This window comes from Lytechinus variegatus, chromosome 5, assembly GCF_018143015.1.
Source record: "Lytechinus variegatus isolate NC3 chromosome 5, Lvar_3.0, whole genome shotgun sequence".
Classification (NCBI taxonomy): Eukaryota; Metazoa; Echinodermata; class Echinoidea; order Temnopleuroida; family Toxopneustidae; genus Lytechinus; species Lytechinus variegatus.
This window is the reverse complement of record NC_054744.1, coordinates 24,662,667-24,679,091: the sequence shown is the minus strand read 5'-3', so window position 1 is coordinate 24,679,091 and position 16,425 is coordinate 24,662,667.

Sequence of the window (16,425 nt, the reverse complement as noted above, 5' to 3'; positions counted from 1 at the left end):
TACAGGTGTAGATTCCAAACTGAAATTCAAGTGTATATTCCTATTACATTTTAAGCACTTTGTTTGATCATGAATGAGGTGTCATTAATAAAAAATAATAATAAATGGTAGCAAGTTTATAAATATCGCTTTTTATCAGAACGGCTCAAAACGATTTACAGCAGGGGCAAAACGATTTACCCCAGGATTCATTTCAATCCCGCATGAAAAGTGCACAATATCCACACCCTGGGAAGCATTCCTTGCATTTATCCCGGTCTAAAAATTCCGCTGGCAAATTCAAGCATACAATAACTTTTTCTTCCAACCGGGTTGCCATTTAGCACCTGGGTGGAGAGTGGCAAGGTATGCAATACGTCTTACCAAAGGACGGTTTAGACCGCGGTGAGAATCGAACACACGACTCTCCGTTTACAAGGCGGGAGTCAGAACCACTACACCACGACTCTTTACAAAAAAAATATGCCTTCCTGAAAAAAAGTCGTGCACACAGCATGTTTCTCATAAACATAAAATTTGAGCGCGAAGCGCGAACTCACTTCTTTCAAACAATCAAGGACGAAAAAGAAAAGACCTAAGTGTTTTTCGTAAAAAATGAACAGCGTGCACAATCTTCTTATGTTTAAACTATTGAAAGTTTGAAGCGTGAAATGGACAATTACTTTCTACAAATTGAACTAGCTGAAACGCAGATATTCTCCCCGTCTGCAGGTCTGTCAATTTCTTCACTCTTCTTCCTTTTTCCCCCTCTTCTTTGGTTACTCCATTTTTCCTATTTTTACGCAGTCAATAGGGCGTAGCGTTCGCATTCGGCCTCCTGGAATTGCCCATTTACATTTTCTTACTTAGTCTATTTCAATTGGTACAAGAGGAGGCAAAGGCGATTAGACACTGGATTCACATTTTCGTCTAAAAATTAAAAAAAAATATTTCTAATCTTACCCTTTCATAATCTCGACCAATTATTTTCTGTTCATTATCGCGATTTTTTTTCCTCGATTCTATTTCACCTTATTTCATTCATCTCCTTCGTTTATTCCTATTTCTTTTGTGCTGTTTGTATATCTATTTAATACTGGGAGGGGTAAGCCAGCAGCAGGGAGAGGAGGGCCGCATCAGCACGACACCCCCTTTTTCTTTTCCACCATATCATTTTTTTTTAAGTTTCCATTTCCATTTCACTTATTTTTCTTCTGTTTGTATTTTTTTAAAGGGGGAGCAAGACCACCTCACCCCTTGATCCGCATGTGCCTGTCGAATGCAATTTGCATCCTAACTTCCTGTTTTCTTCCTCTGTTGTAATATATGATTATGTATTAAATTGTAAAAAAATATAAGAAAGTAATGTTATAAAGAGAGCCCCGACTTTGCTATGAACATATGCAGTTTTTTAAAGTTACCTTAGTTGAAAAAAATCAAGATCCGAGATAATTTATTGTTATGTATAAAAATGCACAAAATCTGCTTTCAAAAAGTGAATACTACATTACACCGCTAACACACTTTCCTTTATCCTCCACTATCAAATAACATGAATAATGCGAGCGCGAAGCGCGAGCTGAACATTTTTTACATTCCTACCTAAATACTGGGCATTCTAAGCACCTTTTAAAAGCATGAACAGGAAAGGAGTATGACTATACACTTGATGTGAGCGCGAAGCGCGAGCCGAAACGAAATTCGACATATCACGTTTTGTAAATCAGAAAAAGGATGGATAATATTCCTACATTAATAATAATATTTGGTAATTTGATCTGAAACTGGCACAAGATTCGTATCTAAATAAACATGCGTGCGTGTGTTTAGATCCGGACCTAGAATCAGGAACTTCCAATTACATTCTTTATTATAATATCAATAATAAGAGCGCGATGATCGAGCTAAATATATTTGATTTTCAGATCTAAAAAAAAAAAATTAAGCGCAGTTACGAATTGGATATTGATCTCGCTTAATAAATGATGCGAGTGCGAAGCTCAAGTTTATATTTTTATCATTACATATATTTTGAGTAGCAACCGGGACATTTTAAGGTCATTTTTTGTCTTCAAATGACTATGATGACTATCTTCCTAAGCGAGATATGAAACTTGTCGATATTCCATTCTGAAAAAAAAACCGGACAATGATTATTAGAAAATCATGAAAATATTGTTACATGACTTATTAATCAAATGAGGGCTCGAAATTGATATTAAGGTCAGATAACTGGACATTTTGTAATCATGAATAGGATACATGGGTTGATATATTTTTAACAAAAATAATGCGAGCGCAAACTGTGAGCCGAAAATTTTAATAAACTGTCATAAAAGAGGAATTTAAAATAATTTGTTACAATTGATACAGGTATACATAACTCCCCAATCAAAATGCAAGCGAGCAGCTTTAGCCGATATTATTCACAATCAGACCATCCTAAAAAGGGATATTTAAAAAAAAAATGGAATACACGACGAGAATAGTTTTTTTTACAAATCAAATAATGCTAGCGCGCAGCGCGAGCGGAAAATGTTCATATTTAGACCATAAAATATAGTCATCTTATAGAAAACTATAAAATCTATTTGTAAATCAAACAAATTGAAAACTTAATTTCCGAGAAATGGTTTGTATATTTACTTCAAAACTTGATCTTTTAAGCTCAATATAAGTCTATTGAGCAAGTTATACATCTCATAGATTAGGCAATGCGGGCACAAAGCGTGAGCGAAAATTTAACATAGTGACATGAAATCCCCCCCATCTTATATAATTCACTCGTCTTTCTCCTCTTGTTTTTCCTCTTCGTTTTCTCTTCTCTTTTCCCTTCTGGTTCTTTTCCCTCTCTTTCCATTTTTTAATTTTTTTTCTCGTTCCAAATATTGGGGAGGGGGGCATTTGATATCAAATGCCCCCCTTCCAAAAAGTGAAGGGACGCGTCGCCCCTGTCCCCCTGGGATGTCCACCAATGTATGCAATTTGATTTGAAATAAAAGAAAATCCTATATAGTCTTTGTAGTCGAAGAAAACCAAAATAACACCCCTAAATACATAAAAAAAGAAATATATGGATGATAATTTTCATGGAGTATTCGCAAGTTGTCCGATTGTCCTAGTCCTTGAATTTACCACTCGTGACGTTGTCCTAAATGTCTCCGGTTCTGTCCTAATACGATCTGCATGCTGTCCGCACCGAACGCCGACACATTTGTTTAGATAATCTTGTCCTAGGACAGTCCCAGGAGTGACCTACGACAATACGCAGACAGTCCTGGTTGTGTCCTAGGACAAGATCATTTGCATAATCTTTTACGGAATTTGGTTGCGGACAGCATGCCGAAATGACAAAAGTAGCTTCCGCAACCCTTCCTGGTCTTGTCCGCGCCCTAGTGGAAAACCGCCTTAAGGCGGTTTTCCACTAGGGCGCGGACAAGACCAGGAAGGGTTGCGGAAGCTACTTTTGTCATTTCGGCATGCTGTCCGCAACCAAATTCCGTAAAAGATTATGCAAATGATCTTGTCCTAGGACACAACCAGGACTGTCTGCGTATTGTCGTAGGTCACTCCTGGGACTGTCCTAGGACAAGATTAACTAAATAAATGTGTCGGCGTTCGGTGCGGACAGCATGCAGATCGTATTAGGACAGAACCGGAGACATTTAGGACAACGTCACGAGTGGTAAATTCAAGGACTAGGACAATCGGACAACTTGCGAATACTCCATGAAAATTATCATCCATATATTTTTTTTATGAATTTAGGGGTGTTATTTTGGTTTTCTTCGACTACAAAGACTATATAGGATTTTCTTTTATTTCAAATCAAATTGCATACATTGGTGGACATCCCAGGGGGACAGGGGCGACGCGTCCCCTCACTTTTTGGAAGGGGGGCATTTGATATCAAATGCCCCCCTCCCCAATATTTGGAACGAGAAAAAAAATAAAAAAATGGAAAGAGAGGGAAAAGAACCAGAAGGGAAAAGAGAAGAGAAAACGAAGAGGAAAAACAAGAGGAGAAAGACGAGTGAATTATATAAGATGGGGGGGGGGGGATTTCATGTCACTATGTTAAATTTTCGCTCACGCTTTGTGCCCGCATTGCCTAATCTATGAGATGTATAACTTGCTCAATAGACTTATATTGAGCTTAAAAGATCAAGTTTTGAAGTAAATATACAAAACATTTCTCGGAAATTAAGTTTTCAATTTGTTTGATTTACAAATAGATTTTATAGTTTTCTATAAGATGACTATATTTTATGGTCTAAATATGAACATTTTCCGCTCGCGCTGCGCGCTAGCATTATTTGATTTGTCAAAAAACTATTCTCTTCGTGTATTCCATATTTTTTTTTAAATATCCCTTTTTAGGATGGTCTGATTGTGAATAGTATCAGCTAAAGCTGCTCGCTTGCATTTTGATTGGGGAGTTATGTATACCTGTATCAATTGTAACAAATTATTTTAAATTCCTCTTTTATGACAGTTTATTAAAATTTTCGGCTCACAGTTTGCGCTCGCATTATTTTTGTTAAAAATATATCAACCCATGTATCCTATTCATGATTACAAAATGTCCAGTTATCTGACCTTAATATCAATTTCGAGCCCTCATTTGATTAATAAGTCATGTAACAATATTTTCATGATTTCCTAATAATCATTGTCCGATTTTTTTCAGAATGGAATATCGACAAGTTTCATATCTCGCTTAGGAAGATAGTCATCATAGTCATTTGAAGACAAAAAATGACCTTAAAATGTCCCGGTTGCTACTCAAAATATATGTAATGATAAAAATATAAACTTGAGCTTCGCACTCGCATCATTTATTAAGCGAGATCAATATCCAATTCGTAACTGCGCTTAAATTCTTTTTTTTTAGATCTGAAAATCAAATATATTTAGCTCGATCATCGCGCTCTTATTATTGATATTATAATAAAGAATGTAATTGGAAGTTCCTGATTCTAGGTCCGGATCTAAACACACGCACGCATGTTTATTTAGATACGAATCTTGTGCCAGTTTCAGATCAGATTACCAAATATAATTATTAATGTAGGAATATTATCCATCTATCCAATTATCCATCCTTTTTCTGATTTACAAAACGTGATATGTCGAATTTCGTTTCGGCTCGCGCTTCGCGCTCACATCAAGTGTATAGTCATACTCCTTTCCTGTTCATGCTTTTAAAAGGTGCTTAGAATGCCCAGTATTTAGGTAGAAATGTAAAAAATGTTCAGCTCGCGCTTCGCGCTCGCATTATTTGATTGAAATGTGGAGGATAAAGGAAAGTGTGTTAGCGGTGTAATGTAGTATTCACTTTTTGAAAGCAGATTTTGTGCATTTTTATACATAACAATAAATTATCTCGGATCTTGATTTTTTTCAACTAAGGTAACTTTAAAAAGACTGCATATGTTCATAGCAAAGTCGGGGCTCTTTTTTTTACAATTTAATACATAATCATATATTACAACAGAGGAAGAAAACAGGAAGTTAGGATGCAAATTGCATTCGACAGGCACATGCGGATCAAGGGGTGAGGTGGTCTTGCTCCCCCTTTAAAAATACAAACAGAAGAAAAATAAGTGAAATGGAAAGGGAAACTTAAAAAAATGATATGTCGGAAAAGAAAAAGGGGGTGCCGTGCTGATGCGGCCCTCCTCTCCCTGCTGCTGGCTTACCCCTCCCAGTATTAAATAGATATACAAACAGCACAAAAGAAATAGGAATAAACGAAGGAGATGAATGAAATAAGGTGAAATAGAATCGAGGAAAAAAAATCGCGATAATGAACAGAAAATAATTGGTCGAGATTATGAAAGTGTAAGATTAGAAATATCAGTTTTAATTTATAGACGAAAATGTGAATCCAGTGTCTAATCGCCTTTGCCTCCTCTTGTACCAATTGAAATAGACTAAGTAAGAAAATGTAAATGGGCAATTCCAGGAGGCCGAATGCGAACGCTACGCCCTATTGACTGCGTAAAATAGGAAAAATGGAGTAACCAAAGAAGAGGGGGAAAAAGGAAGAAGAGTGAAGAAATTGACAGACCTGCAGACGGGGGGAATATCTGCGTTTCAGCTAGTTCAATTTGTAGAAAATAATGGTCCATTTCACGCTTCATACTTTCAATAGTTTAATCATAAGAAGATTGTACACGCTGTTCATTTTTTACGAAAAATACTTAGGTCTTTTCTTTTTCGTCCTTGATGTTTGAAAGAAGTGAGTTCGCGCTTCGCGCTCATATTTTATGTTAATGAGAAACATGCTCTGTGCACGACTTTTTCAGGAAGGCCTATTTTTTGTAAAGAGTCGTGGTGTAGTGGTTCTGACTCCCGCCTTGTAAACGGAGAGTCGTGTGTTCGATTCTCACCGCGGTCTAAACCGTCCTTTGGCAAGACGTATTGCATACCTTGCCACTCTCCACCCAGGTGCTAAATGGGTACCCGGTTGGAAGCGAAAGTTATTGTATGCTTGAATTTGCCAGCGCAATTTTTAGACCGGGATAAATGCAAGGAATGCTTCACAGTGTGTGGAATTGGTGCACTTTTCATGCGGGATTGAAATGAATCCTGGGTAAATCGTTTTGCCCCTGCTGTAAATCGTTTTGAGCCGTTCTGATAAAAGCGATATTTATAAACTTGCTACCATTTATTATTATTTCTTATTAATGACACCTCATTCATGATCGAACAAAGTGCTTAAAATGTAATAGGAATATACACTTGAATTTCAGTTTGGAATCTACACCTGTATTATTAATTTTGTTATGATATTTGTCCTATTTGTAAAGTCAAGCGCTGCCTATAAGGTCCTTTTTTCAGTCGAGTACATTAAAATAATCTAGTTCATAATCAAACGTTGCATGAAACATCTTTTTATGTTCAGTACAGAATAAAATAATCTGCTCACATCATTGCCAGTTTCACTATTGCAAGAAATATTTTAAAAGTCCACTTTTCAGATCAGTAGAAAATGCTTGAAATATTCCTTCTTCAAGTCTGTAACCCCCCCCCCAAAAAAAAAAAAATCAACTCGTGCTTTGCGCTCGCGTAATTATGTTTAAAACACTGCTTGAAATACTAGGTTCTCAGGTTTGTTTAGTATATACTAATTAGGCCCCTTGACCCCGTATTTCTTTACTTTTTGTATTATCCCGTTGCCCCATCTGGTGCTTTTGCAAATGGTTTTTGCTACTTGTGTACTCGTTCCATACATATTAGCATTGGATCCACACATTCCTGAATCACTCCGCTTGCCTTCCTATTCCAGTCCGAACGTTCCTGAAACAGTCCGCTTGCCTTCTTATTCCTGTCCGCACGTTCCTGAAACTGTCCGCTTGCCTTCCTATTCCAATCCGCATGTTCCTGATAAAATCCGCATGGCTTCTTCTTTCCTTCTTGAAGCTGACCTGATTGCGGATGGTTTCCGGAAGACGCGGAAGGGTTTAGGAAGGGCAGGACATCATCAGGACATCGTCAGGACAGGGTCCCGAAGGTGTCAGGAATTCATTATCCGCGTCCAAATTTTGGTCTCGACCAAAATTTGGATGCGGACAAATTTTGATTTCCCGAACACCAGGAAGGGTTTAGGACAGCGTGCGGACACTCCTAGGAATGTCCGGACAGGTTGCGGAAGGGTCGCGGATTGTAATTATTACATTCCGCGCCTTGTCCTGACGCTGTCCTGGCCCTAGTGGAAAAGGGGTTTTAACTGTTTAAAATCACAATGTCATTTCACAAACGTTTTAAACGTTTTAAAACCATTTTGACACCACCGCCGTCTGAAAAGCGGCGCCTGTATCACTGTGCTATGCAGTTGAGACAAACATTGAGAAAGGTATCGCCATTAACGTATTGCCTATACTAGAATCGGATGAGCCCTGTATAGAAAACCTGTTGGAATACAGAAACTCAGTAGTCAACGGATTAATATATTTCCGATAGGATGATAGTTCATTGTCCATAGGAACGAAAGTAATCAAAATTTTATATCAGTGGAGTTTTTTTTTCTTCTCCTGAACACTTTAAGTGCCTGTGTCACTGCCCTCTATCTTCAAACTTCACGATTACATGTTTTAAGGTAACATTAGTCTTCATAACGAGTTATCATCTTTTTTTTTTAAATCTTACGTAAGGTTTAAATTGTCGATTCGGCAATTTACGATTACGGTTCTCCTAAGTTAACACATCGTTGTTTTAGAAGCATCTTCGCAAACACTTTCCTTTTTTCTTTAATCAGACGTGCCGTCTCGAAATTCCTTGACTTGTTTTAAAGCGGAAACGACAGACGTTTCGAAAGCGTTGGTGGCAGGTGCTTTCCGTAGGAGAGACAATACTAAAGATCATTAATGCAATCATAATTCAGAGTTTATCCCCCGGCGCTCCCCCTCCCCCTCTCTGCCCCTCCCCTCTCTCCTCTCTCCCTCTCTCTCTCTCACCCACCCTCTCTTTATATTTTTTCTATCCCTCGCATTTTGCTAAAATTGTGTATCTTAATAAACAATTAATACGAGCGCGAAGCGCGCCCTAAAATTTTGATATACAGAACCAAAATATAAACCTTGTGTAATATTTAAAATTTACGAATATAGAAATGAGGGCATGTAAAACCTATTGCATAACAAGGTGAAGTGTGTTATGACCATGCGACACACCTGCAAGAATTGTTCTTTAAGTTCTTGATTTACCATGTCATAATGTATATTTTGTATGTAAAGGGATCACTGTTTAGCAAGCCATAGGCTTTTGTTGTGATACCATACACATTTTATTGTATATATCTGCTTTGCATTTTATGAATTATTAATAAATTGAATTGAATTGAATTGAAAGAATTGTGAACTCTTTGTTTCCCCGAACGTATAGCATGGTAATACATGGCAAAGAGTATATCTGGCATCGAGTGAATGTAGCCCGATTATAATGGTCCAAAGTGTGAAGCACAAGAAGTATACATATTTGATTACGCTAAATTTTTAATCATACTTGCTCGGCACTAGCATTACCAGAAGAAGCGCATATTCGCTTAAATATTTAATATGCTTATAGAAGACGTTGCCGTAGCACAAATCAATCCTAACGCACATTTTAATTGAATATATTCGCCAAGAAAGTACTTCGAACTTAGTTAATGGTATTTAATTGAAAGAGATTTTGTTTCCCACTGGGCCCGCTGACAGGCGCTTGTAAACAGGCTGTCACCATGGCAACACAAAAATACACTCGAGCATTCTTATTTTTCGCAACTGTTGCGTCAAGACCTTTCCAGTACCGTGCTGCAATTCGAGGTTAGAAACAAAATCGAAAGTGAATTCATGCAATATTTTATTTTTCTGAGAGGAGGGGGGGGGGGGGGCAATAAGCAAAACTATCAACATTTCATCATAATCGGATGCAATTTACAATCTGTACACTCTGAATTCCAAGGATTTAAAATAGATCCAGATCAGCTGTGAATAGTGACCAGCCGAATATTAGATTTAGATCTAGACCTTGGTGGTTTTGAGTATATATATATACAGTGCGTATCAAAAAAAAAGTTTACACTTTGAAAAAGTCCTGGGAATTAAAAAATACACAACACGTGGGTAATTTTTTCACATATAATCTTGGGTTTGGGTCTCATCTATCCAATGAAAGTAAAAGTTTTGTCAGAATGTTACACTTGAGTGAGCACTGTCCATCTCTGTAAAGCTCGCAGAAATCTGTTTGCGCAGAAATGCTTGTTTTCATTCTGTGTCAAGTCGAAAGGACGATACAAACTGACACTACGAAAGATTTATCATACATTTTCCTTGCACTTTTAGGCAATTGGAATAAAACGGATACATTCAAGCATTTTGTGACAATTTTGCCACCCAAATTGAAATTTCAACACTCATAAGCACAACCTTTACCCTATTTGAGTGTGCCAGCCGGATCTGAGGACATAACTGAATCTGAACAAAAGTTTATATCAGACATCTCCAGCATTTTTTCACTAAGTTTTTGTCATTGAAAGTTGGTTTACATTTCATTTTTCATTTAATACTTGTTTCTCCACACTTTTCCCAAGCTTAGCAATGATTAACAAAATGAAAATCAAGCTTAAGCCATTCCATGTAAATCACAGCTCAGTGTAAAGCAAATATCGTCACGATGGCCTCGGTGTGTGGGGGAGTGGGGTGGGGCAAAATGCACTCTTCGAAGTGTTTTGGGCAAGGAAACAAGTCAAACAATGTAGAAGATATCTTCAAATCAATTTTACTAGCTAAATTCCATGTGTTCTTCATGATTAAAGGCTACTTTTATTCGCATAACTATTTCAAATTTCTGCGCAAATCATTTTTCACTAACTTTTCAAAAGTGAGTGGTGCTCACTCAAGTGGAAATATTTTTCGACAGTTATATCGTCATTTGCTTTAATGGACCTGTACCAATGTTAAAATGTGGAACAATCTTCAGGATATTACAAATGTATAATTTTACAGGATTTTTTTAAAATGTAAAACTTTTTTTGATACGCACTGTATATATGTATATATATTTTAAAGGGATTAAAAATAGAAATGCTGTCAATTTCATAAAAATCGAAAATAGCGAAGTTATTGAATTTTAAAGTTTATCAATATTTTGTGAAAACAGTTATTATGCACATTGTCATAAATATTCATTAGGTGGGCTGATGATGTCACATTTCCACTTTCCTGTTTCTTTTTTTATTACATGAAATCATATTTTTTCTTCATTCGTTCATACATGTGTCAATGACGTGTCTCCATTACAATGAAATAAGTTGCGACAATAAATAAATAATGCACTTAATCAGTTGTCAATCCCACTGTGTTAGTTCTGAATAAACCTAATTTCATATAATAAAGTAAAAAAGAACAAGTGGGGGATATGACATCATCAGCCCACCTAATGAATATTCATAAAGACATGCCTGGAACTGTTTCACTGGAATAATGCAAATCTTTAAAATTCAATAACTTTGTTATTTGTTATCCGATTTTGATGAAATTTTCAGCATTTTTGTTATGTGAATTTTGCTCTATTTATTGAAATATAATTTTTTCCAGCCTTGACCATCCCTTTAAGACATCGATGACATAAAACTGAACCCCTGCATTGTAGGACTTCCAAGACATTCATTGTAACAATTCTTAGAAACGTATGCAATACCACAAGACAGATTGGATGTGCATGGCTCGCACTTGCAACAATAAGCTTATATAGCTTCTCGTTTTCAAAAGCAGTAATGACTGATTTGGTTAATCAATTCGAAGAGCAGCGAGACCATCAAACGGTTTTACCGCCAAAAAGACATCATATAGAAGTCATCTAACGCCGTCCGGGATAGGTGCGGGGACACTATACGATATTATCCATCTTACATCTCTGAGGACATTCATTTTAACCGCCTCGCTTCGAAGTTCCGTGGCATTATTGACCAGCAGATGCAAGCTAAATCATTCCTTTGCTAAATTGTGCCGACAAGAAGACGTATATTGCCATCTTTGTGGCATGTTTAGGGTAGAACTTTTTATTTACCTTGACAATACCTCAATCCAGCTCTTTCATATTTACTCGAAATGAACTACGCTTTCCAAGGCCCTGCTCACACGATTTTTATGTTCTTACTCTTGACTTGGGAGTTTCAATTTGAACTAGTTACCTTTACAATCAGTTCGACCGTCCTCAGTAAATATGCATAACTGGCACTGTAATGTATAAGTTGAAATAAAGCTTATTTGCTTTTAATGATTTAGGACATTTTCGATTTTCGTGTATGCTACTATGAATCGGTTTATTCCAATCACGTTAAAGGGGAAAATGTATGTCGGAATTTTTTCTTAAGAAATGATTGGAACCCCTGATTAGGGGGTCCGTTTCAAAAAGAGTTATCATGGTAATTGTGAAAGCTGATATTTAATAGAAAACTAACATATCAACATTGATGTAAAAAAGTTGGCTGCTGAACCTCATTCCATGGTAAATACCACTATGGAAAATCCATAATCGAAATGACATTATAATGAAAAAGGTCCTAGAAATAAAAAGCCATCGGCACAATTTGTTGCCCCTGTACAAGGAATATTCGTCAGACAGAGATCGATTTAAACCTATTGTCGTTTTATTGACGTTAAAGTGATATCTCCTTCTTTTCTATGCAATCCTTTACACCTATCCCATCTTGCGTACATTGTACAAAGCAATGGCTTTTATGATAGGCCCCCACAAAGATTATTCAGGAAGACAACCCTTTCCATGTTCCCAATGGATGCAATATTTTGTCTGAACACGTTGTTTTCTACCGGGCTGTCCAATCCCGCAACACTGTAAAATATGTTGGGTTAGATTTAACGAAACGCTTGGCGATGTTTTTCTTCGAGTAATAAGCGATTTGTAAATTGACTCCAACATCTCGAAAGTCGAAAGTCCCTGATCAAACTGTGATTGATTGATTTCAAATGGCCCTAAGATGGTGTATTATTCTTGGACATCATTCCACCTTCTGTCAGATGTGATATCAACAACAAAATTCCATTTCCGGTCACCTATATACGTTTTACTTTGGATCGACTACACATTTCGGATTTGATGAGCCAAACGATCACTTATTTGTTGCCTGTTTTATTTTTTTAGATGTATGACTCTTCCTGATATCATTGTTACAAATGAATTCGAAAACCTACGGTATATCAAATCATTTTCTGCTTCGGATTGAACCTTAATAGTTTTATGGGGTTTTTTTAAATACATATTTCGATATCTTCATAATTTTCACTTAGGCCTATGGGTACTTTGATATTAAAAACCAATGACATATATAAAGAGAGTAAAGACATAAAAAACACATCTTTTAACTCTCAGAATATCGTGTTGATCTGCGAATTTAATGTTCGGATATAGGAGACGTGATAAAGTCCGGATTTGCATTTTAACCGTCGCATTCACATCAACTAAACCGGATCCGGACCGATCTAGTGTTTATTGTGTATTTCCAATGGCATACCATCGGTCGGTTTGGAGTCGGATTTGCTGGTGTGACTGCAACTTTAGTTTGTAATACTGTGGGATAGATATGACATGTGGATAAAATAGTTCCAACTTCCCCGCTCATTTTTTTTCTTCAAATCCTTCAAGAAATCTATAAATCTCGGAAGAGCAATATCATGCATTCCCAACATGTGACTATGTTCCTCTGTGCTTGACATATTCAGAGGGATTCTAACATCGATAATCTTTTGAGAAAAAATAAAGAATTATCGGTGTTAAGATGTCGATGATAAACTAGAAGCGAGTCCATATCGGTTGACGGAGTCTCATGTTATTGCACTCTCTTGATAACTTCCAACGGGGCATTAAAAAAGCAGCGTTTTATTGGGGCTCATATTTCGTTGGTTTGGGGGCTCCCCACTGGCGTTTTGATAACATCACTTGCATACGGATGCTGGAGGCTGGAGAGTCTCGCTTACATGTAAATGAGTCTGAACCGGAGCGCATATCCTCCCCACACTTGGGAAATTTGATCTAAAACATAAACGGACAGATTTTGCGAAACTGTTGAATAAGTTGAGGGATGAATAAAAGTATATTCATATAACCCGAAAAGACAAGGGCGATATTGCTATATCGTCATGGCTTCCATCATGTCCATACCAGCTGATTTCCTGTAAAATCGTTGCCTTTTTTAATCTTCGTTTTTTTTCAATTTTAAGAAAAAATTTAACATTTACTTGGCTATGTTCATAAGAAGCTGATTGAATTGAACCTTGCGTTTTCAATTGATTCAGGATAAATCATATATCATTTCAATACCTATATCTAAGAATTTACGGTGTAGTAATAGAGATGCGATCTTATTCAAGTTTAATCTACCGAGATGTAGGGCCTGTGGCAGCCAGATTCTGAGACAGTTGAAGTTTTTCAGATAAAAAAAATCACCAGATCAATATTACTTTTTATTTAGTTGTTTATTTATTATTATTTTTTGTTTATTCATTCATTTTAGTTATTCGTTTATTCATCTTTCCTTTTATTTATTATTCTTTACTTAGTTAGTTATTTATTTTTTTATCAGGTAGTTAGTTAGTTGGGTGGGTGGGTGGTTGGTTGGTAGGTTGGTTGGTTGGTGGGTTGGTGGGTTTGTGGGTTGGTGGGTTGGTTGGTTGGTTGGTGGGTGGGTGGTTGGTTAGTCAGTCAGTTAGTTATTTAGTTAGTCAGTCAGTCAGTCAGTCAGTCAGTCAGTCAGTTAGTAAGTTAGTTAGTTAGTTAGTTAGTTAGTTACTTAGTTAGTTGGTTGGTTGGTTGGTTTGTGAGTTCGTTCGTTAGTTGTTATATTGTTTATTTATTTATTTATTCATTCATTTATTTTGAGTCGGACAGGAGGCGCCCCAAAAGGGAAGAGGTGTCGCCGCAAGAACGCACCCCCGCCCCTTGAGATGGAAAACTATTCGATCATCTAACTCTGTGACCATACCCTCACAAAAAATCCTCACCCTTGCTTTGCCAGAACCAAAAATGTCAAAGGATACTCGCCAGAAGTGAGAATAGGGCAATTATTATAAGGTAATTCTTCCGGACCATTCGATTTCAGCCACCTTTTGATACTAGGGTAATGACTCCAAAACACGGCTCTCGTTACATCCAACTTCCTCTGCCCCCGCGTGCGTTTCGTAAAATTATACTTTCTCCGCTTTCAAACCCGATCCATGCCCTCAAAAGTCGATAAACTGTGTCTAATCATTGAACCATAACGGAGTATTATATGACAGTTTGAAAGGGGGTAAATGTGTCTTGGAAGTCAAGCTAGGTTTCCGAAAGACATACGAATGTCTAAAGGAAAAAAAATAAGCAGTAAAATTCTAAAATCGCATTTTTAAAGTTTCACTAGGAAATGGCTTCGAAAATGTCAGCTGCTCGTTTATGAATTTAATTTTGTGTATTTTTTGTTCATAAGTTAGAAATCCCTACATGTTGTGAATGAAATCGTACAACCTTTCCCGAACTTTATACAACTTTATCAACTTAAACGTATTAACATTATTGATAGAAGATAATAAAGTTGCAAATATTTGAAAATTCGTAAGAAGTTGAAATCAGGATACCTCTATCATAATTATATTGAATAAATTCAAATTAGTAACATAGGTAATGTCATTTCCATGTAGAGGAGGCTAACTTCCCCCATATAAATTAATAAATACCATCACATCTTTTACATTGTTGTGGGGATTTTTGGCTTTTTTCAATGAGAAGAACATTATTTGTGTCATGCTCCGAAAGGCAGTGCTTTTATCCCAAACCCTAATATTCCACTCACCTAGAGCCAATGTGGGATGCAAATAGTCCAGGGCCCTGTCTTACAAAGAGTTACGATTGATCAGATCAATCGCAACTATGGATTTCCAGCAAGGTCCAACATCGATTATGCATGTTTGTTCAATATATTATCTAGCTATGATGTATATTCATGCATTCACTGTTTTCTTGAAAATTCACAGCGCTTCTCTTTGCATACAAATGATGTTGTGCAAATTTTTCGTAAAAAAATTATGACACTGATGGATTTCCATAGAGTTACGATTGATTGGATCAAACGTAACTCTTTGTAAGACGGGGCCCATGTGTGATGGTTGTGAAGTACAGTCAATCACATGGAGTCACGAGACCGACAGCCCACGAGTTTTTTCGAGGATTTCTCGACCGGCATGATTGGTGGACGGTCACCAATTTCACGACGAGTCATGTTCGCGATATTTGCCTCAAATTACGCGATTTTCTGTCACGAACTTAACGATTTTAATATCATTTATTTCATGGTTTATTTATTTCCCGTAAAACATTTATACACATACTGCAGCTACAAAGCTGAAATGTAGCCTATGTACTTACAAAGGTGTAACAATTGCACATTTAGATTAAAACAATATTTAATAATGACAATGGCGAGTCCAGGACTTAAATAGGGGTTGCGAAGTTGACAACCAGCAGAGAAGCATGACGACCTACGGTCGCGAAATTTGTTGACCAAAGTCACGTGTGATAAAGCATATTTTCGACCCACCCTAGAATAGTGATCTCATTTTTTTTGTACAAAACAACCATAAATTTTTATACCTTGCCCGGTTACTTTTAAATTGTTTCTAATCTGTTTCTTTACAAATCATTTAATCGCATTGTTGGATTCTCCATTAATTTTTTTTTTCGTTTTCTTTATTTTTCATTATTTAGTTTGTATAATGATGAACGTAAGGAAATTGTTGTTGTCGATTTATTCTAATGTGTTTTGTTTGTATTTCTTTCGATCATGCGCAATGATGTCTTTTAATGAAATTACAATAATTGTCCGTTTCGTATACATAGTTCCATGATATTTTGGCTAAAAAGGGTATCTATTTCGTGCGCGTAAAATCATCGACGTTAGGATATGATAAG